Raw genomic sequence first — 22,289 nt, forward strand, 5'->3', positions numbered from 1 at the left:
TCTCTTTGGGTGCTTGCACATTGTTAGCAATGTTTTTTGTACTGTTTATGCTATGTATTAGGGCTCCTAGTGTTGTCCCTGTTTTTTCTTCCATGATTTTTATCATTTTAGATTTCATATTTAGGTCCTTGATCCATTTTCAGTTAGTTTTTGTGCACGGTGTGAGGTATGGATCTTGTTTCATTTTTTTGTGGAGGGATATCCAGTTATGCCAGCACCATTTGTTAAAGAGGCTATCTTTCCCCCATTTAACTGACTTTGAGCCTTTATCAAATATCAGCTAATAAGTGAATGGAGTTATGTCTGGTTTCTCAATTCTGTTCCATTGGTCTATGTGTCTGCTGCTGTACCGGTACCAGGCTGTTTTGACTACTATGGTGGTATAATAAGTTCTAAAATTAGGTAACGTTTTGCCTCCCACTTTGTTCTTCTTTTTCAGTAATGCTTTATTTATCTGGGGCCTCTTTCCCTTCCATATGAAGTTGGTGATTTGTTTCTCCATCACCTTAAAAAATGTCCTTGGAATTTGGATTGGAATTGCAGCATATCTATGGATCGCTTTCAGTAGAAGAGATACTTTTACAATGTTCAGTGTTCCTGTCTATGATCAAGGTATGCTTGTCCACTTACATAAGTCTCTTTTGGTTTCTTTTAGTAGTGTCTTGTAGTTTTCTTTGTTTAGGTCTTTTATGTCCCTGGTTACAATTATTCCTAGTATTTTATCTTCCTGGGGGCTACCGTAAATGGCATTGATTTGGTGATTTCCTCTTTGATGTTCTTTTTGTTGGTGTAGAGGAATCCAACTGATTTTTGTAGGTTTATCTTGTATCCTGATATTCTGCTGAGCTCTTCCATTAGTTTCAGTAGTTTTCTTGAGGATTCTTTACGGTTTTCTCTGTATAAGATCATGTCATCTGCAAATAGAGATACTTTTATTTCTTCTTTACCAATCTGGATGCCCTTTATTTCTTTATCTGGCCTAATTGCTCTGGCTAGGACCTTCAGCACACTGTTGTACAAGAGTCGTGATAAAGGGCATCCTTGTCTGGTTCCCGATCTCAGGGAATGCTTTCAGACTCTCTCCATTAAAGGTGATGTTGGATGTTGGCTTTATATAAATGCCCTTTATTGTGTTGAGGAATTTTCCTTCTATTCCTATTTTCTGAGAGTTTTTATCATGAATGGGTGTTGGACTTTGTCAAATGCCTTTTCTGCATCAATTGATAAGATCATGTGGTTCTTGTCCTTTGTTTTACCTATATGGTGGATTACTTTGATTGTTCTTCTAATGTTGAACCATCCCTGCATACCTAGTATGAATCCCACGTGGTCATGGTGAATTATTTTTTTGATATGTTATTGAATTCTATTGTGTAGAATTTTGATGGGGATTTTTGCATCTAAGTTCGTGAGGAATATAGGTCTGTAATTTTTGTGTGTGTGTGGTGTCTTTACCTGGTTTTGATATCAGGGATATGCTGGCTTCATAGAATGAGTTTGGGAGTATTCCATCTTTTTCAATGCTCTAAAATACCTTTACTAGTAGTAGTGTTAACTCTTCCCTGAAAGTTTGGTAGAACTCACCAGGGAAGCTGTCAGGGCCAGGGCTTTTTTGTTGTTGTTGTTGGGAGATTTTTTATTTTTTTAATTACCTTTTTCAACCTCTCCTTCTGTTATGGGTTTATTTAATTGTTCTACCACTGTTTCTGTTAGTTTAGGTAGGCAATGTGTTTCTAGAAATGTATCCATTTCTTCTAGGTTGTCAAAGTTGTTAGAGTATGATTTTTCATACTAATCTGATATGATTCTTTTAATTTCAGTTGGGTCTGTTGTGATGTTGGGTAATTTGCTTCTTCTCCTGTTTTTCTTTTGTCCGTTTGGCCAATGTTTTAGCAATTTTGTTAATTTTTTCAAAGAACCAGCTTTTGGTCTTGTTAACTCTTTCAATTTTTTTTTCTGTTCTCTATTTCATTTAATTCTGCTCTACTTTTTATTATTTAATTTCTTCTGATGCCTGAGGGTTTCTTTTGTTGCTCTATTTCTATTTGTTTAAGTTGTAGGGATAATTCTTTGATTTTGGCCCTTTCTTCTTTTTGGATGTGTGCGTGTATTGCTATAAATTGACCTCTGAGCACTGCTTTACCTGTGTCTCAAAGGTTCTGGTAGGAAGTGTTTTCATTCTCATTGGATACTTTGAATTTCGTTATTCCATCCTTAATGTCCTGTATAACCCAGTCATTTTTGAGCAAGGTATTGCTCAGTTTCTGAGTGTTTGATTTCTTTTCCCCGCTTTTGTTGCTTGTTTGTTTTTGATATCTACTTTTATAGCTTCATGGTCAGAGAAGATGCTTTGCAATATTTTGATGTATTGGATTCTGTTAAGGTGTGCTTCATGGCCTAATACGTGCTCTCTCCCAGAGAATGTTCCATATGCATTGGAAAAGAAAGTATACTTGGCTGCTGTTGGGTGGAGTGTTCTGTATATGTATGTGAAGTCAAGTTGGTTGATTGTGGCATTTAGATCTTCAGTGTCTTTACTGAGCTTCTTTCTGAATGTTCTGTTCTTCACCAAAGTGGTATGTTGGAGTCAGCTAATATTGTTGTGGAGCTGTCTATCTCACTTTACAATGCTGTTAGAGTTTGTTTTATGTATCTTGAAGCCCTGTCATTGGGTGTGTAAATATTTAATATGGTGATATCCTCCTGGTATGTTGTCTGTTTAATCATTATATAGTGTCCTTCCTTATCCTTTTTGGTGAATTTAACTTTAAAGTCTATTTTGTCAGAAATTATTGCCACTCTTGCTTTTTTTTGATTGTTGTTTGCTTGATATATATTTTTTCCATCCTTTGAGTTTTAGTTTGTTTGTGTCTTTAAGGAGTGTCTCTTGTAGGCAGCATATAGATGGATCGTGTTTTTTGATCCATTCTTTCACTCTCTGTCTCTATTGGTACATTTAGTCCATTTACATTCAGCGTAATTATGGTAGTTATGAGTTTTGTGCCATCATTTTGATATCTTTTTTTGTATGTTGTCGAGTTTCTTTTTTCTGCTTAATTTTTTGTACTGAGTAGTTTTCCTTTGTATATTGCCTTTTCCTCTTATTCATTGTTGATTTTTTTTTCTGAGTTATGTTTTTCTTGTATTTTATTTTGATGTGTAGCATTGTTAGTCTCCTTTTTGGTTACCTTAATATTTGCCATTATTTTTCTAAGTTTAAACCTAACTTTTATTTCTTTCTATCCCCTTGACTATCTCTCTGTATGAAAGATCTATGACTACATTTTTCAGTCCCTCTTTATTATTTTAGTATTGTCATCCTTTACATAATAACATCACTGTTTCCCTGTTCTGAGCATTTTTTTATCTTGATTTCTTTTTGTAATTTCCCTACCTGGGTTGATATCTGGTTGCTCTGCCATGCATTCTAGTCTTGTGTTGATATCTGATATTGTTGATTTTCTAAACCCTATTTAGTATTTCTTCTACCTTTTTTTTTTTTACAAATTCCCTAATCTTCTGTTTATCTGGAAATGTCCTAATTTCACCTTCATATTTGAGAGACAGTTTTGCTGTGTATATGATTCTTGGCTGGCAATTTTTTTCCTTCATCACTTTATATAACTCATCCCATTGCCTTCTTCCCTGCATGTTTTCTCTTGAGTAGTCTGAGCTTATTCTTATTGAGTCTCCTTTGTAGGTGACTTTTCATTTATTCCTACCCGCTCTTAAAATTCTCTCTTTGTCTTTGGTTTTGGCAAGTTTGTTTATAATATGTCTGGGTGACTTTCTTTTGAGATCTACCTTATGTGGGGTTCAATGAGCATTTTGGATAGATATCTGCTGCTCATCTTTCATGGTATCAAGGAAGTTTTCTGCCAACAAATCTTCAACAATTCTCTCTGTTTTTTCTGTTATCCCTCCCTAATCTGATACTTCAATCACTCATAGGTTATTTCTCTTGATAGAGTCCCACATGATTCTTAGGATTTCTTCATGTTTTTTAAAAATAATTTTCTCTGATTTTTCTTCAAATATATCGGTGCCACGTTATTTATCTTCAATCTCATTAATTCTGCTTTCCATTTCCTCAATACCATTCCTCTGTCTGCTGAGTTGTCTAATTCTGTAATTTTATTGTTAATCTTCTAAATTCCTGATTGCTTTCTTTCTATGGATTGTTGCAGCCTATTAAATTTTTCTTTATGTTCTTGAGTAACCTTTTTAATTTCTTCAGCTACTTTATCTGTGTGTTCTTTGGCTTGTTCTGCATTTTGCCTGATCTCCCTGATCTCTTGAAAGTTCTGTATATTAACCTTTTGTATTCAACATCTGGTAATTCCAGGAAAACACCTTCATCTGGACGATTCCTTGATTCTTTGTATTGAGAGATTGTTGAAGTGATCATGGTCTGCTTCTTTACGTGATTTGATATTGACTGCTGTCTCTGAGCCATCTATAAGTTATTTTATTTTATTTTTTACTTTTGCCTACTGTACCCTAGCTTTTTGCTTTGTTTTGTTTTGATATGCCCAAATAGGGTGCTTGAGTGAGCTTGCTTGATCATTTGCAACTTTCAAGATTTAACATCCTGTCACCAGATGGCTCGAGCTGTTACCAGGTATATGAGCCTAGGAGTCCATTCACTTTTCTTGTATAATTCAGTTCAGGTGTCTAGGTAGCTGGTCATCAATTGTAGGTCATCAAGTCCTATAGTCTTAGATGGGGAGGGGTGATTGTTGGAGACACAGGTATCTGGTTGCAGCAGGGGGTCACACTCTGAACAAAGGCAGGGGGCTGACAACCATCTCCCAAGTGTCTGTGAGGAAAGTGCACCCCTGTTTTCTATAGTGCACGGGTAGGTGGGTTCTGCAGTCAGACCACAGGCACCCTATGCTTTTGTTTGTAAGTACTGGGAGGCACCTGTTATCCTTGGACCCCTGTTGTGGGTGTCTAGATGATGTGGGCGGAGCCACCAGTTCTCAGGCCCCCAGTGTAGGTAGGTAACGACCCTGTTTAATAGGCAGAGCAGTGTCAAACATCAAAAACACACCTCTCCACTGCAAGGTAAAACAGTTGAAGTTGGATACAAAGCACATACACCATTGCAGTAACAAGGGCCTAATCTCCTGAAATGGGCCTACACAGGTCCATGCAGGGGTGAAAGGTATTCAAAGTCCGTGGACCATTTGTGCCTGGAAAGGAGCTTCTTCTGTCCTGAGCTTCCCAGCTTAGTGGAGCTGGCAGATTATCTTTTCCCCCAATTGTTAATTTATTCCTTCTCCAAGGCCAGGAGAATGGCTCAGGCTGCACAGCAACACCTATCTCAGGTGCAGGGAAATCTACAGCTACTGAAGCCGTCTTGGGGGCTGAGTGCACAGTAAAACAAATGCAAGGACTTAGCTTTTGCCAACAGCACTGTTCTTCTCTGATTCCAGAGTTGTGAGTAGACTGTGAGACTTGCTGTCTTCCCCTGAGGAGACTGCATCCTGAATGCTACTGTCAGCCCTACCACTGTCCCTCCAGGGGACTGTGTCCAAGGGGTGCCATTTCTCACCAAGTCAGGTCCGGCAACTGCTCGCCACTTCTGAACCGTGTCTCCCTCCCCCAGCCACTCAGTCTGATTTCCTAACTTTGCCTTTGATGTTCAGGGCCCTTATCTTGTCATGTACAAAATTGTTCCACTTGTTTTTTCAGGTATTTGTTTTTTTTGTTTTTTTTTTTTGGTTTTTGTTGTAAGAGGAATCACTGGAAGTGTCTGACTACTGTGCAATCTTGACTCCACCTCTCTCTATCTTCTTTTGATGCTTTCTGCGTCACTTAATATTTTCCCTGTAGAATTCTTCAATATTGCAACAAAAGGCTTGAATTTTTTCTTCAGTTCTTTCAGTTTGAGAAATGCTGAACATGTGCTTCCCTTTTGATTTTCTAACTCCAGGTCTTTGCACGTTTCATGATAATATTTTACTTTGTCTTCTTGAGGTGCCCTTTGAAATTTTCTGTTCATCTCTTTTACTTCATCATTTTCTTTTTGCTTTAGCTACTCTACATTCAAGAGTAAATTTCAGAGTCTTTTCTGACATCCATTTTGGTCTTCTTTTTTTCTTTCCTGTCTTTTTAATGACCTCTTGCTTTCTTTTTTTTCTGACAGATATACATATATATTTTATTTCATATCTTTATTGTCATACTTTAGATGAAGGTTTACAGAACAAACTAGGTTCCCATTAAACAATTAGTTCACATATTGTTTTGTGACACTAATTACCAACCCTACAATATGTCAACACTCTCCCCTTCTTGACCCTGGGTTCCCTATTACCAGCTTTTCTGTCCCCTCCTGCCTTCTAGCCCTTGCCCCTGGGCTGGTGTGCCCCTTCAGTTTTGCTTTATGGGTCTGTCTAATCTTTGTCTGAAGGGTGAACCTCAGTGGTGACTTTATTACTGAGCTAAAAGTGTGTCCAGGGGACATATTCAGCATTTCTCCAGTCTGTGTCAGGCGAGTAATCTGGTCTTTTTTGTGAGTTGAATTTTGTTCTACATTTTTTCTCCAGCTCTCAGACCCTCTATTGTGATCCCTGTCAGAGCAATGACCTCTTACTTTCTTCAAGTATGATGTCCTTGATGTCACTGCACAACTCATCTGGCCTTCAATCATTAGCCTTCAATTCATCAAATCTATTCTTGAGATAGTCTCTAAATTCGGGTGAGATATAATCAAAGTTGTACTTTGGCTCTCGTAGACTTGCATATGAGAAATTGATGGTCTGTTCCACAGTCAGCCCCGGTCTTGTTCTGACCGATGATATTGAGCTTTTCCATTGTCTCTTTCCACAGATGTAGACATTTGATTCCTGTATATTCCATCTGGTGAAGCCCATGTGTATACTCACCATTTAAGTTGTTGAAAAAAGGTATTTGCAATGAAGAAGTCATTGGTCTTGCAACATTCTATCATGCTGTCTCCAAAGCCAGATTTTCCAACTACTGTTCCTTCTTCTTTGTTTCCAACTTTCACATTGCAATCATCAGTAATTATCAATGCATCTTGATTGCATGTCTGATCAATTTCAGACTGCAGAAGTTGGTAAAAAATCTTCAGTTTCTTCATCTTTGGCATTAGCAGTTGGTGCACAAATTTGAATAATAGTCGTATTAACTGCTTGTCATAGATTCAAATGTGTCCCTAAAAAATATCTGTCAACTTGGCTAGGCCATGATTCCCAGTATTGTATGATTGTCTACCATTTAGTCATCTAATGTGATTTCCCTATGTGGTGTAAATCCTATCACAATGATGTGATGAGATGGATTAGTCGCAGTTATGTTGATGAGATCTATAAGATTAGATAGTGTCTTAAGCTAATACCTTTTGAGGTATAAAAGAGATAAGCAAGCAGAGAGATATGAGGACCTCATAACACCAAGAAAGCATCCCCAGTAGCAGAGCATGTCCTTTGGACCCAGGGTCCCTGCACCTGAGAAGCCCCTTGACCAGGAGAAGATTGATGATGGAGACCTTCCCACAGTGCTGACAGAGAAAGTTTCCCCTGGAGCTGACACCCTGAATTTTGAATTCTAGCCTACTAGACTGTGAGAAAATAAATTTCTCTTTGTTAAAGCCACCCATTTGTGGTACTTTTGTTATAGCATCAGTATATGACTAAGACACTGGTCTTCCTTGTAGGCATATGGATATTATCCTATCAGTGACAGCACTGTACTTCAGGATAGATCTTGAAATGTTCTTTTTGATGATGAACTCTCTTCGATTTGGCACAGTAGTCCATAAAAAAAAAAGTCCATATGATTGTCCAATTCAAAATGGTGAATATCAGTCCATTTCAGCTCACTAATGCCTAAGATATTGATGTTTATGTGTTCCATTTCATTTTTTAATGATTTCTAATTTTCCTAGATTCATACTTCATACATTCTATGTTTCTATTATTAATGGATGTTTGCAGCCGTTTCTTCTCCTTTTGTGTCATGCCACATCAGCAAATGCAGGTCTCGAAAGCTTGATTCCATGCATGTCATTGAGGTAAACTCAGAGGAGTGTGTGCAGTTTTGTTCTTCTGTAACTTGTATCTTTTAAAATAAATCTTATAAAGCTTTTGTTTAATTAAATGGTTTTGAAAATTCATCTAAAATCATTGCTAAGCTTTCTGTTACAATTCTTCAATTGCATTTAATTTCTATTAGGTTTTCTGCTTAGACTATTGTATAAACTTCAATAATAATTTTTATATCAATTCACAACCATTATAATTTCTTTTTCTTTTTTGGGGGGTGTTTAAATCTGAAATATAATTATGAATAGAAGTGTTAATAGCAGATATTATTTTCTCGTTTCTTCTGTTAAATAACCGTTTGAACTTAAAACTGTTGGATGATCTGTTTCATCTAAAAAACTCCACCTTTTTTTTTAAGAAATAAACTATTAGTCTTATTTTGTTTATTTATTACATATATATAACTATATACGTCTTTCTTTACTCTCTGGTTCTTTTTAAGATTTTTTATTGTATTTATGTACTGAAGTTTCACTACATTATATCTTGATTCAGATTTATTTTTACTTTGCCCTCTTGGGATATCTTTGCCTTCCCTAATCTAAGGATTGATATGTTTCATTGTTTTTAGTCACTAGTTCCCCAAATGTTTTTTCCTATATTTTTGAAGGGATAGAATTCCTTCACGTTTTGTGAATATATGTACGTCATATTTACAATTACGTTTTTAAAATGATTTTGCCCACGAGGTAGCTAATATTTTCCTAAATTAAAGAAGTGGGAAAAACAGCACAATACAGAAATAATGAATGCCACATCAGATCAGTTATTTGATGCCATGTCTTATGACTGCCAATGGAACATATTGTTTTTTATCCATGTCTCCCTATTTATGTGCTAGTATCCTGTCCTGTGAACTCATTTCAAGGGCTGTGTGCCTGCCCCGGAAGCAGCTTTAAGCATTTTCCCCAGGTCTAAATAGAAGAGGATGTTTTTTCTTCTGTAAAAAGAAATCCAAATAGGGTTTTTTTTTTTGTCCCTTTTATTTTTATTTTATTCATTGAAAGAGAAATAAATATTTATTTGTAGTCTATTTACAAAACTTTTTCACCTGTCTTTATTTTTAATTTTCCCCCACAATTTTGTGATATGGGTATTAGCATTTATTACATTATACACAAAAAGAAAGGAAAAGAAGAAAAAATTCTGATGATAATTTCAGAGAAGAAACAAAAGTGGGAGAAACAAGCCTTAAATCTGGACCATGACCATACATGGAAGGTAAAACTTTTATTCACCACCTTCGCTGGGTGACACCTAAAATATTTCAGAATTTGTGTCAGGATTAAATTGTAGTTTATACTTCACACAACCTCTTAAGGTTGATATCACCACTGACATTTTATAGATGATAAAATTGATATGAGGAGATTTTAAGTAGTTTTCCCTAAATGTCCAGCTTAATTATATATGTATATAAAACCTTTTAAAATACATACCCTGTAAACCAAACCCATTGCCATGGAGTTGATTCCAACTCACAGCTACCCTATATTATCTCTCAACTATTTGAAACTGGTGAATCTAAAGGGTGGTACACTTTTTAATGACATAGAACAGAAAGAGAGAGAGAAAGGAAAGAAGTAAAGGAAGGGAGGGAGGGAGAAAGAGAGAGGGAGGAAGGACGGAAGGAAGGTAGGAAGAAAGAAAAGTAAGGTATTAAAATAGAAATTCTCTGTATATAGTAGAGGATCAACAATATATATAAATGAATTTTTATTCCCAGAAGAAATTGTTTTAGTGTTAAAAATTTATTCATTTTAACAAATTCTTGTGTTTATATTTCGTCATATGTCCTGGCTCTAACATATTCTCATTCAACAGTGAGTTATTCTAAAACAAATGAATGATAGAAGAAGACATATACACTATCACAGAAAAATGGCTTCTCAGAGCCTCCTAACGAACTCCAATTAAAGTATTGCTCCCAATTCAAAAGTATCTGTTCTTAGGAGATTTTGCTTACAAAGAAACACCCATGTTGTCTCCTTAGTAAGTCAGGGTGTACATATTATGTAAAGGAATATCCTCCAATGGCTTCCAAGTTTGAAATAAATTACATATCATCATGACATGTATTGCCTTGCATTGTTGTTGTTGTTAGTTCCCTCAAGTCAGTTCCAAGTCATAGTGGCACTATGTACAACAGAATGAAACACTGCCAGGTCCTGTGTCTTCTTAGGTCTTCCTTACTCATTGTCCAGTTTTCACGTGCATATGAGGCAATTGAAAACACCGTGGCTTGGATCAGGGACACTTTAGTCTTCAAGGTGACATCTTTGCTTTTTAATGCTTTAAAAATTTCTTTTGCAGCAGATTTTCCCAATGCAATGCATCATTTAATTTCTTGACTGATGTTTCCATGGGTGTTGACTGTGGATCCAAGTAAAATGAAATCCTTGACAATTTCAATCTTTTTTCCATTTATTATGATGTTGCTTATTGCTCCACTGATGAGAATTTTTGTTTTCTTTATGTTGAGGTGTAATTCATACCTAAGTCTTTACAGTCTTTGGTCTTTATCAGTAAGTGCTTCAAGTCCTGTTCACGTTCAGCAAGCAAGGCTGTGCCATCCGCATATCATAGGATGTTAATGAGTCTTCTTCCAATCATGATGCTTTGTTCTTCATGTAGTTCAGTTTTTTGGACTATGTGGACTGCATACAGATTGAATAATTATAGTGAAAGGATGATGCACACCTTTCCTGACTTTAAACCATGCAGTAGCCCATTGTTCTGTTTGAATGACTGCCTCTTCATCTATGCAGAGGTTCCCCATGAGCACAATTAAGTGTTCTGGAATTCCCGTTTTTTGTGATGTTATCCATAATTTGTTATGATTCACAGAGTCAAATTCCTTTGCATAGTCAATAGAACACAGGTAAACATCTTTCTGATATTCTCTGCCTTCAGCCAGGATCCATCTGACATCAACAATGACTTACCTGTTCCCACGTCCTCTTTTGAATATGGCTTAAATTTCTGACAGTTTCTGTCAATGCACTGCTGCAGCCACTGTTGAATGATCTTCAGCAAAAATTCACTTGCATGTGATACTGATGATAATTTCTGCATTTGGTTGAAACACCTTTCTTTGGAATAGGCATAAATATGGATCTCTTCCAGTCAGTTGGCCAGGTAGCTGTATTCCAAATTTCTTGGCATAGACATATGAGCACTTCCAGTATTGCATTTGTTTGTTGAAACATCTCTATTAGTATTCCATCAATTCCTGTAGCCTTGTTTTTCTCTAATGCCTTCAGTACTGCTTGGACCTCTTCCTTCAGTACCGTTGCTTCCTGATCATATGCTGCCTCCCGAAATGGTTGAACATCTACCAATTCTTTTTGGTGTAGTGACTCAGTGTATTCCTTCCATCTTCTTTCGGTACATTCTGAGTTGTTCAATATTTTCTCTGTAGAATCCTTCACTATTGCAACTTGAGGCTTGAATTTTTTCTTTGGCTCTTTCAGCTTGAGAAATGCTGAGGGTGTTCTTCCCTTTCGATTTCTAACTCCAGATCTTTGTATATGTCATTATAATACTTTGCTTTGTCTTCCATAGCTGCTCTTTGAAACCTTCTGTTTAACTCTTTTACTTCATCATTTCTTCTGTTCTTTTTAGCTACTAGATGTTCAAGAGCACATTTCAGAGTCATAAATCTTATGACATCCATTTTGATCTTTTCTTTCTTCCCCTTTTAATGACCTCTTGTTTTCTTTGTATGTCTGATGTCCTTGATGTCACTCCACTACTCATCTGGTCTTTGGTCATTAGTGTTCAACATGTCAAATCTATTCTTGAGATGGTCTCTAAATTCAGTTGGGACATACTCAAGGTCATACTTTGGCTCTCATACACTTGTTCTGATTTTCTTCGGCTTCAAGTGGAACTTGCATATATGTAGTTGACTGTTCTGTAGTTGGTCCCGGCCATGTTCTGACTGATGGTATTGAGCTTTTCCATCATCTCTTTCCACACAGGTAGTCAGTTTGATTCCTGTGTATTCCATCCGGTGAGGCCCACACTTATAAAAAAAAAAAAAAAAACTTGCTGTTTATGTTGTGGAAAAAGTTATTTGCAATGAAGAAGTCGTTTGTCTTGCAAAATTCTATCATGTGATCTCTGGTATCATTTCTATCACCAAGGCCATATTTTCAACTACTGATCCTTCTTTGTTTCCAATTTCTCATTCCAGTAACGAGTAGTTATCAATGCATCCTGATTGCACATTCCATAAATTTCAGACTGTAGTAGTTGGTAAAAATCTTCAATTTCTTCATCTTTCTCCTTAGTGGTTGGTGTGTAAATTTGAATAGATTGTATTAACTGGTATTCCTTGTAGGCGTATGAATATTATGCCATCACTGGCAGTGTTGTACTTCTGGATAGATCTTGAAATGCTCTTTTTAGTGATTAGTGCACAGCTATATTCATTGCAACACTGTTTACAAAAGCAAAAAGATGGAAACAACCAAGATGCCCATCAACAGATGAGTGGACAGATTATGGTATATTCACATAATGGAATATTACACAGTGATAAAGAACAACGATGAATCCATGAAACATCTCATAACATGGAGGAATCTGGAAGGCTTTATACTGAGGGAAATTAGTCACAGAAGGACAAATATTGTATGAGACCATTTTTATAAGAACTCAAGAAAAGATTTAAACACAGTAGAAAACACTCTTCGATGGTTGCCAGTGTGGGAAGGGATGGAGAGGGTTTTCACTAATTAGATAGTAGATAGAATTATTTTAGGTGAAGGGAAGGACAACACACAATGGAGGGGAAGTCAGCACAATAGGACTTATCCAAAAGCTAAGAAGTTTCCAGGATACAACCAAACATTTTGAGGGACAGAGTAGCAGGGCAGAGGTCTGGGGACCATGGTTTCAGGGGACATCTAGGTCAATTGGCATAACAAAGCATATTAAGAAAACGTTGTGCATCTCACTTTGTTGAGTGGCATCTGGGGTCTTAAAAGCTAGCAAACTGCCATATGAGATGCATCAATTGCTCTCAAGCCATCTGGAGCAAAGGACAATGGAAAACACCAAAGACACAAGGAAAATATTAGCCCAAGAGAAAGAAAGGGCTACATAAAGCAGAGACTCCATCAGCCTGAGACCAGAAGAACCAGATGGTGCCTGGCTACCACCAATAACTGCACTGAAACGGAACATGGCAGAGAATCCCTGATGAAGCAGGAGAAAAGTGGGATGCAGACCTCAAATTCCAGTAAAAAGACCAGACATAATGGTCTGAGATGGAGGTACCCCAGAGGTCATGACCCCCAGACTGTCTGTCAGCCAAAACTAAAACCCATTCTTGAAACCAACTCTTCAGACAAAGATTAGACTATAGGACCTAAAATGATACTGGTGAGGAGTGTGATTCTTAGCTTAAGTAGACACATGAGACTATATGGGCAGCTCCTATCTGGAGTCAAGGTGAGGAGGGAGAGGAGAACAGGAGCTGGTTGAATGGACACAGGAAACACAGGTGGAGAGAAGGAGTGTGCTGTCACATTGTAGTGAGAGCAACTAGGGTCACATAACAATGTGTACATAAGTTTTTGTATGAGAAACTGACTTGGATTGTAACTTTTCACTTAAAGCACAATAAAAAAAAATAAAAGAAAATCTAGTATAGACTCATGAACAACTTTTATGACCTTTGGGAGATGATGCTTTTCTTCTAAATTTATATCCTAAGATTTGCTGAAGCAGTGCATCAGCTCCCATTGAGGAGCTGTATTTCTTCCTTGGGTGTTCTGTGCACAATAATGCCAAAGCAAACTTTCTTGAAGTCAGGTATCATTACCTGGATCTTCTCCTCAGAAATCCACGATGAATTACCATTGTCAATTACTAGCTACACAAAGTTATTTTAATTCACATATATATACATATATACATATATCTTCAGTTTCTCTGCTATGCATTCCTTTCTACCCCCTCATCCAATTTCCAAAGTTCTAGTTAACCAGACCTTTTACTGGAGTGTCTATATGACATGGTCATTGTAGCTGCCATGACTCTGCTCAAGCTTTGCGCAAAGAAGAAGTGCATTCTGTCACTCTGGTTCCCTGATGCCCGGCTGACACAAAGTATTGCACAGCGGCGCCTTCTCTTACTCATTTCTCTTTTTTTGAATTTTTTTTTTGTATTTAAAACTCAAGTTATATGATAATTAAGTAATAGAAATGTTATAAATTTAAAAAGAAAAAGTATAGAGAGTATAAAGAGATTAAGAATGAGAGCATGAGATGAGACAGTGAAAGATTTCAGGCCCTTCCCGCCTCCCTGTCACAGCTGGCAACCCCCAATAATCTTTGGTTTGTATAAATTTGCTTATTTCATATAAGTAAGATCATACAGTAGTTGTCTTTTTGTGACTAACTTTCTTCAATCAGCATCATGTTTTCAAAGCCTAGCAAGAAAGAATTTTCAAATTCCAACTATAGCTAACCTCAGTTTCTGCTATCATTCCCAGTTCTCCATCCTTTCTCCAACTAGTGTACCCCCTTTGTCTCTTCTGTTGCTGCCCCATTCTGCCTTTCAGTGGCTGAGCCCTGCTTTCTGCTCTCTCCTTGGTCTCTGTATCCCTCTTACACACTGCTGGCAGGTTCCGTCTCTGGATCTTGTCTCTGGAGCTTTCCCTCCATCCAACACACACGACCTAGCTCTATCTCTTTCTGGATCCTGAAGTCTACAGTCCTTCCCACATATTCACAAACATACACAGACCTTTAGGTTGACATAGGCAACCCACCCAGACACAACCAGTCAAGGTGGTTGTGTGCTGTCTATCTGAGGTTTCTGGCATCAGGTTCTCAGATACGGACATCTCTTTCTGCCTCACGCTGAAGGAGTTTCTCTAATAAGGACAAGGGCTTCTATTCTGAGAAAAGCAATTTTAATCCCCTACTGTAGCTTGGTTAAGAAGGGTACAAGAAAGAGGTATGCATGTAAGAGTCTTAACTAAATATACGCATTCTTCTCTTTAAGTATAACTTCTCCGTAAAACAGCCTTTCAGTAAAAGAGGTTGAAAAGAGATGAGCATTGCTCTCGTTTGAGTGCTTACACCCCAAATTTACTAAGAAAATCACCCTTATAGAAAACTTCTTTCAATGACGTCACACATTTATTATGAAGTTATAGGGGAATGAGGTCATTTCTAAGTTCCAAAGGAACAAGTTCATTGGAATTCAATAAATGTGGAATTAAAGAAAAATAACTTCTTAAAAAATGAACTACCATAAACAGTGCCACTTTACAATGGAGATTTTGTCTTCCACAGCAGTGCCCCCAAAAGGTGGTGGGTCTTTGGGGAAGAAGAAAGAAACCATGGGGTCTGCAGAGGTGGAGGATGTGGTGATGGAGAGGCCTCCAGGGGTCCCTATGACCAAAGCTTTGGGCTCACAGGTGAGAATAAGTACCCTGAAAGCTCAACTAAATCTACTCTCTATTCTCAGAGGTCTCTACCAGAGGAAAATGCCCAAGAGTCAACAACATCCCAAACAAAAAGTCAAAGCTCCAGGCACAGGAAGATTCCAAAACAATCCGAGAGCTCTTTTCCTTCATCTTCCACCAAGCAGACCTCTCACTCCTCTAGCTACGGGGCTACTTCAGAGAAGCAATGGGTCAGGTGTGCACATTTCACCCAGGTGCACACAGTCAAGGGGGTGGCGGTCGCCTGGCAGACCAAAACCTCCTTTGCCCCCGTGGGCAAGATGCCCCAGGTCTTTGAGGCCGAGCTCTCTGAGGAGAGCACCATCGGCTCTGCCCCCAGACTGGCCAACACTGAGTCCCTGGTCAGCAACCTGGAGCCCTGGCAGGAGGGGCCCCAGACCTGTACCCAGGAGCCCACCGACCAAGAGAAGGAGCATTGGGAGAGCCCCCGCGCAGCCACCCCGGAGTGGCTGGTGACCCGTGAGCACGGCTTCCGCTGCGTGGCCTGCTGTCACGTGTTCGAGTCCCAGGAGGCCCTGGTTGCGCACGCGGCGCATGCTGTGAGCCAGGGCTTCAGCTGCCAGGTCTTCTTTGAAGACCTGCTGGAGAGGCGGCTGCCAAGCTCAGTCCAGCGCAGGCCCCAACGCTGCCACCAGCTGGCCAGGCGTTACCTGATGGCCTCCAAGAAGAGGGAGGTGAGGGAGAAGAGAGCGGTCTGCAGGCACCTGGAGGAGCAGCTGGAGAAGCAGAGAGAAGAACTGAAGAGGCTGAGGCACCAGCTGGACAGGCTGAAGAGGCAGGCCAGGCTGCAGAAGGCACAGCACCAAGGCCAGAGGGGGAAGCACCTAAAGACCTGCTAGCACCCTGGGACTAGGAGGAGCAGGGCCTTTGGGCTGGAAACCTAGGCCCTTCAGGAGAGACCTCCATTCAGGTTCGTTTAACCCAGCTTCCCTGGAAGATCCTACCCTCCTTCCCCTGTGACCACCACCCTTCCACCCCAAGGGCACAAAGAGCTCCAGCCCTAAGGGGGATCTGGATGGAAGAAGCCCCACATAGCTGACCGCAGACACCAGGTCCCCTCAGAGGCTCCCCTGGCCCAGAAGAGGACAGGACAGGCCTCATCTTGATGGTGAGATCTTGGGACCCTAAGGATGAGCACAGCATAAGTAGGGAAAGGGAAATGGGATTTCAGTGGGACTTGGGAGGCTAAGGGGGACCCTGTTGAGGTGTGATGGTGAAGGGGGTATCACTGAGTTCTTTGGAGGAGAAGGAATCAGAGAGATGGCAGGGTGTCAGGAAACCTGCCTGCAGGTGAGCAGTGGGCATAAAGCCCTAAACCAAGGACTCTGGGTCCCTTCCCAGCAGCATACAGGCAGAGAAAGAGGTAGGGCTTGGCAGGAGGAGTGGAGGGCCCGATGAAGGAAAATGAATTCACCCCAGCCATGTCTTCTGGTCTCCCAGGGTGAATTTGGGGTTATGATTAGGAAGCATTGTTGTTGCCTCATTAGGGGAATGTAACTGGGAGGTGGTGTAAAAAAATCCCCCTGGGTGTTAAGAGTTGATCCAGCGCTTGCAGGGTATTTCTTGTAGAGTATGTCCTCGGGTAAGGGGTAGAGCTTTGGAACTTTTTCATCTCCTTTAAATAAAGCTGTACATTCTGGTTCTTGACACGTCAATAAATGTTGTTAATTTTTTTTTTTTCCTGTGGTCAAATCTGACCTGTCCCGAGGTCAAAGAAATGGAAGAAAAAGGCCCTCTGAGGTGAAAGAAGCAAAAGAAAGGAGAGGCTTCTGAACCTGGGGAGAACAGCGAGAACACAGGTGACCAGAGGTATGGATGGAAGAGGCAAATTCAGGCCCAGACTCAACAGTGGACAAAAAAGACCAAGTCTCAGTCACAACATCAAATCCCAGGTGTGGGGAAGCCCTGGACATGACAGGGATGCATCCATCTCTCTGGGCCGTGAGACCACAGAGGGCAGAGGAAAAGGAGGGCACGGCCTCTAGGATGGGCACCTCCATCCACAGTCTGTCCTGTGTGTATGCCTCAGAGTGACAGAGACAGCTCCTGTGAGGGAGAGGGTCACAGGCAGAGAAAAGCCAAGGTGTTCAGGCCAGGTAAATTCTGCAGTCTCCTAAGGATCCAAAACAAAAATCAGAGATTCTCAGAGGTATCAGGGTGGGAGGGGTTGGCATTCCCAGGCTGGGGAGAGGCTGGCTGGGGAGGTACTGCTTTCTGAAATCTTTTCATCAACATCTTCTTAAAAGCTACCTTCCCAGTTGATGTCCTCTTTTATGCTCTAGGCTCAGACCTCAAAGGGCCTCGAATGCACAAAGGCGGGTTATACAGTGGGTCAAGGCAGGGAGGAGGTGGTACCAGCACATCCAGGAAAGAGAATTTTCTGGAGCGCCATGAGTTACCTAGTGAATCGCACATGGTGTCCAGCCTTCTACATTTAGCTGTAGACATGTGCTTGCAAACGTGTTTGGGGGTTAATTCTACTGAGTTCCCAAAATTATTTTTGGTCATTTCCAGTTATAGAGACCAGAAGAGCTCACTGGTTCCAGGAACAAGAAATCCACTGGATCTGATTATTACTGTCTGTGGTGTGCTCTCCTTCCAGTGATTAAAATCTTTTGTCTGTCATTATAGAAAATTTTCACCTATTTAAAATATCTAACGAAACACATTAAAATATACATGTATCTATAATGTTTATCAATTTCCAAAGTTCTGAAATTATTTTTTATTACATTTTCAAGATTACAGATTTGTATGACAAAAAAGTTATGTCAGGGTCCCACCCTCATATGTAATTTGCTCCCGCTCCCACAAGGTATCCAATGTTAATAGACACATGTGTCCTTTCCTACACCTCTCTGCAGGGACACATACACACAGTCACAGGTACACAAGTACATCTGCTGGGGTGTTTGCTTTTATGGAGACTTCGTCTCACTCTACCCACATTGCTCTCGCCCCTTCTTTCACTTGACATTCTACCTTGATTCTCTGTAAGTCATTAGATATGGCACTAACACTATATTTTGGGGTCTTCAACTTACATGAATAATTTAAATAGATGGTATCAACTCAGTACACTTTATCTGGACTTATATATGTTGTTGTTAAAAGCTATCAAGTCAGTTCTGAGTCACAGTGACCCTAGGCACCACAGAACAAAACTCGGTCCGGTCATTGCAATCCTAATAATCGTTGCTATATTTGAGCACACTGTTGCAGCCACTGTATCAATCTCATTGAGGGTCTTCCTCTTTTTCCCTGGACCTCTGCTTTACTAAGCATGATGTTCTTTTCCAGGAACTGGTCCCTCTTGATAAGATCTCCAAAGCCATCCTTACTTCTAAGGAATATTCTGGCTTTCTCTGCTCAAGACAGATTTATTTGTCCATACACAACACTACTAATACAGAAGCATTATCATCCATGCTTTTTAAGTCCACTCTTCCTGCATGTTCTAATTCTCCTCCCCCTGTTCTTTCCCACAAGTGAATCCAAGGTAATTCAGGTTAACAATGTGGTAAGTCGTTTCTCCTATCCTTGCTTAAACAAGCACACACAGACATACATGTATCCTCATCTTCTCATTTATACACACACATAAACATCAACAGGTATTCAAGCATATTCAAACAATTGATATTGTTTAACCCAGATGTGCTCATTTTATATACACTTCTCTGCACCTTGATTGTTTCAGTAATACTTCCATAATACTTCATAGAGATTTCTCCCACTCAACTACTACAACTCTTTTTCATTCTAAGGACTCCCTGTTTTATTGAGGATGTAGCTTTACCATAAGTTCTCTATCATTCCACCATCAATGGACAAAGTTTCCTCATATTAATAATAACTATCCTTTCTATACTATAGGATTTGTTTCTGTGGAATAGACTCCACAGAGTGAGATTTTCAATTCAAAGGATGTTAAAAGTACAGAGCCACGGCCATGTCTTTCCCCTAGAGGCTGCCATAATGCACCTCTCCAGCCACGTCTCAGGGCATCCTTCTCCCCACAGCCCAGCCAGCCATAGGTGGTGCTGATTTTCCAATTCTGCCAGTTTCACTGGCAGTTTGATATTTTCTTAACTTGGACTATGTTTACTGGGCATGTGGATTTGCTCTGAATGAACTGTTTGAATTCACTGCTCATTGTTCAAGTGCTTAACTTTTATCCTTCTGTGTAAAATGGAAATTGTTATTAAGCCTTGTCATCTCCATTTCACATGATTTTCCAAATCTATCATTTGTGTATCACATTTTTGCAAGCTTTGTCCCCCAGAACAATCACTTGAGTCAGCACCATTTATTAAATAAATATAATTTTCTTGAAATGCTACCTTTGTAAGTTATTGTGACTTCTTAACAGATTTTCTGTTTCATTGGTCGACTTGTCAGCTTCTATGCTATATAATATCAATTTGTTCTGTTACCCGAAGAGATAGACACCTGTTACTATCCTGCTTTTTCATGTTTTACTTTGGTAAAACCGCCCTGGTTTTGCAGCGATTAAGTGCTCAACTGCTAATCCAAAGAAAGTTTGGCAGGTCGGACCCACCAGGTGGCTCCAAGGGAGAAAGACCTGGTGTTCTGCTCCCGTAATGATTACGACCTAGAAAACCCTATGGGGCAGTCAGATGGGATCGCTTTGAGTCAAAAATCGTCTCCAAGTCTCATAACAACAGGAATATTCTTTGTTATCTACTGTACTATTTGTAGCATATGATTACTGTATACAGTTCAAAACAACTATCTTAATATTCCGGCTAGAAATGCATTCCACTTATATATTAGTTTTAGGGACCTCCATTTAATTGACAAGACATTCCATTTGAAAATATGGCATATTTTTGCATATATTCAGGTTTCATTTTATGTACTTTAATACATTGTCTTCCCTCATAGAGGTCCTTTGCTGCTCTGGTTAAAACAATGTTTTGCTAAATATTTTACAGTTTTGGACACAGTGTGATACAGTCAAGTAGTAGGGGAAAGAGAAGGGTCTGCCCTTCCCACCCTTGCCAATTTTAGACCCTTATTCTATACTGGAGAGAAACCATTGATTTTGATGCATTTGTCTTTTATGCAGGTATGTAATTATATCATCATTATTTTAAATATCTTTTAATACTTGTACTAGTTATTTAAATTTTCTAGTTCATTCCTTCACCTAAAAACTATGTTGAGTGATACCAAAATTTTTGTCTAGTTCCAAATTTATCGGAATGGGTTTAATATTTTTCCATTTATCTCACACCTGATAAGTTTGGGGATTTGTTATGCACCAATAGATAACTAATACTCTGAGCTACTGACCTTTATGGTAATCTACACACAACTTGTTTGTGACAGTTAAGTACTTCCACCTGGCCTCTGTTCAGCTGGGATACCATGATTTACATTGCTACTAGGCTGCCCAGCCTCCACTAAAACCTGAGCCTATAGAGAATTGTTCTTGTTAGCTGTCATCGAGTCCTTTCTGACTCATGACCACCCCATGTGGGCATAGTAGAAGTGTTCAGTAGGGTTTTCAAGGCTGTGATCCTTTAAAAGCAGATCGTCAGGACTGTCTTCTGAGGTGCCTTTGAGTAGGTTCAAACCACCAAACTTTCAGCTAGTATAGAACACTTAACTGTTTGTGGCATCCAGGGACCCCCTGCAAAGGTACATATTGGTAAGCTCCATGTTGCTGGTGCTCCCCTCAGCTCTACATTCCTTATTCTTTTAATGAAATGGGTGTCCTTCAGGACCTCCAAGAAATGGTCTTATAGAAGACTAACTCAGACATGCCCACATATTGGAGGCTTTTATTCCCTCTTCCAACACCTGACACAGTAGGTCTGGTATTTCGATTTCATAGAATGTGGGCCGCTGCCTTTTCCAAACTTCCAAAAGCAATCCCACAGCATATTAAACCCATTTCCAGAACCCTTGCTATGGCAATAAATCCTTGTCAACAAACAAAGTCTACATAAGAATTAGAGTGTTTCCTTGAATGGACAACATTTTACATGCCTCCATAAAGAAAATGCCTCAAGGGCAAAGTTTAAGAGTAAACCAAGGCATTTCCCATCACTCCTTACCTGAGAGGCTCTTCATGAGGATTTCCTGACACACATGGCAAAGGACATAGTAGACACTGCCTTCTTTTTTACCTCTTCCCTCCTAAACAAACAGAAACCTTTGCTAAGATGTCAGGTGTCAATTCCCAACTCCTCTTCTTATCCTGTATGTAAGTTCTGTAATGAGACCAGGACCCAGGCAGTATTTCCCATCTTTCAAAGTTTGGAGGTCCAGTGAAATCCTGTTACAAGTCACTAGATCAGCCCAGGAGCTGGAAGACTGAAATTCCTGGTCCTCTGACAACTGGGAAGGGCAGGGTGGGATTGGGCAGAGCCTCCTTGACCATCACTTGCCCCAACAGGATCTGGAGGCTGCTTCATGTTATAAGTCAAAGGCCCTTCCAGCCCAGTCGCATAAGAGCAGGGAAAGGCTTTTTCCATTGAAAGAAAAGATGGGCTCAGGAGCAGCAGGTTTGAGGCCATTCAGCTTCGGTCAGCTTTGCGGCTTCAGGACATCCTGGCCGCTGGTCACCTTCACAGCTGGGCCTTTATACCTTTTCACCTCTCTCCCATTTTTCTCCCAGTACCATGGGCTGTGGCTTCTGCTAGTTTCAAAGATTTCAGTGTTTCTGTAGCTCCTCGTCCCGCTCAGAGGAGGCAGGT

General features: G+C 39.7%; 1 long non-coding RNA gene across 1 annotated transcript in view; it reads right to left on the bottom strand.

Annotated features, from left to right (window-relative positions):
• Positions 1-22,289, bottom strand: part of LOC135230160 (uncharacterized) — a 312,870-nt gene that overhangs the window by 99,734 nt on the left and 190,847 nt on the right. The window contains exon 5 of the long non-coding RNA XR_010320816.1: positions 21,648-21,729. This is a non-coding gene — a long non-coding RNA (uncharacterized LOC135230160). The remainder of the gene's footprint in view (positions 1-21,647; positions 21,730-22,289) is intronic.

This window comes from Loxodonta africana, unplaced genomic scaffold (assembly GCF_030014295.1).
Source record: "Loxodonta africana isolate mLoxAfr1 unplaced genomic scaffold, mLoxAfr1.hap2 scaffold_81, whole genome shotgun sequence".
Classification (NCBI taxonomy): domain Eukaryota; kingdom Metazoa; phylum Chordata; class Mammalia; order Proboscidea; family Elephantidae; genus Loxodonta; species Loxodonta africana.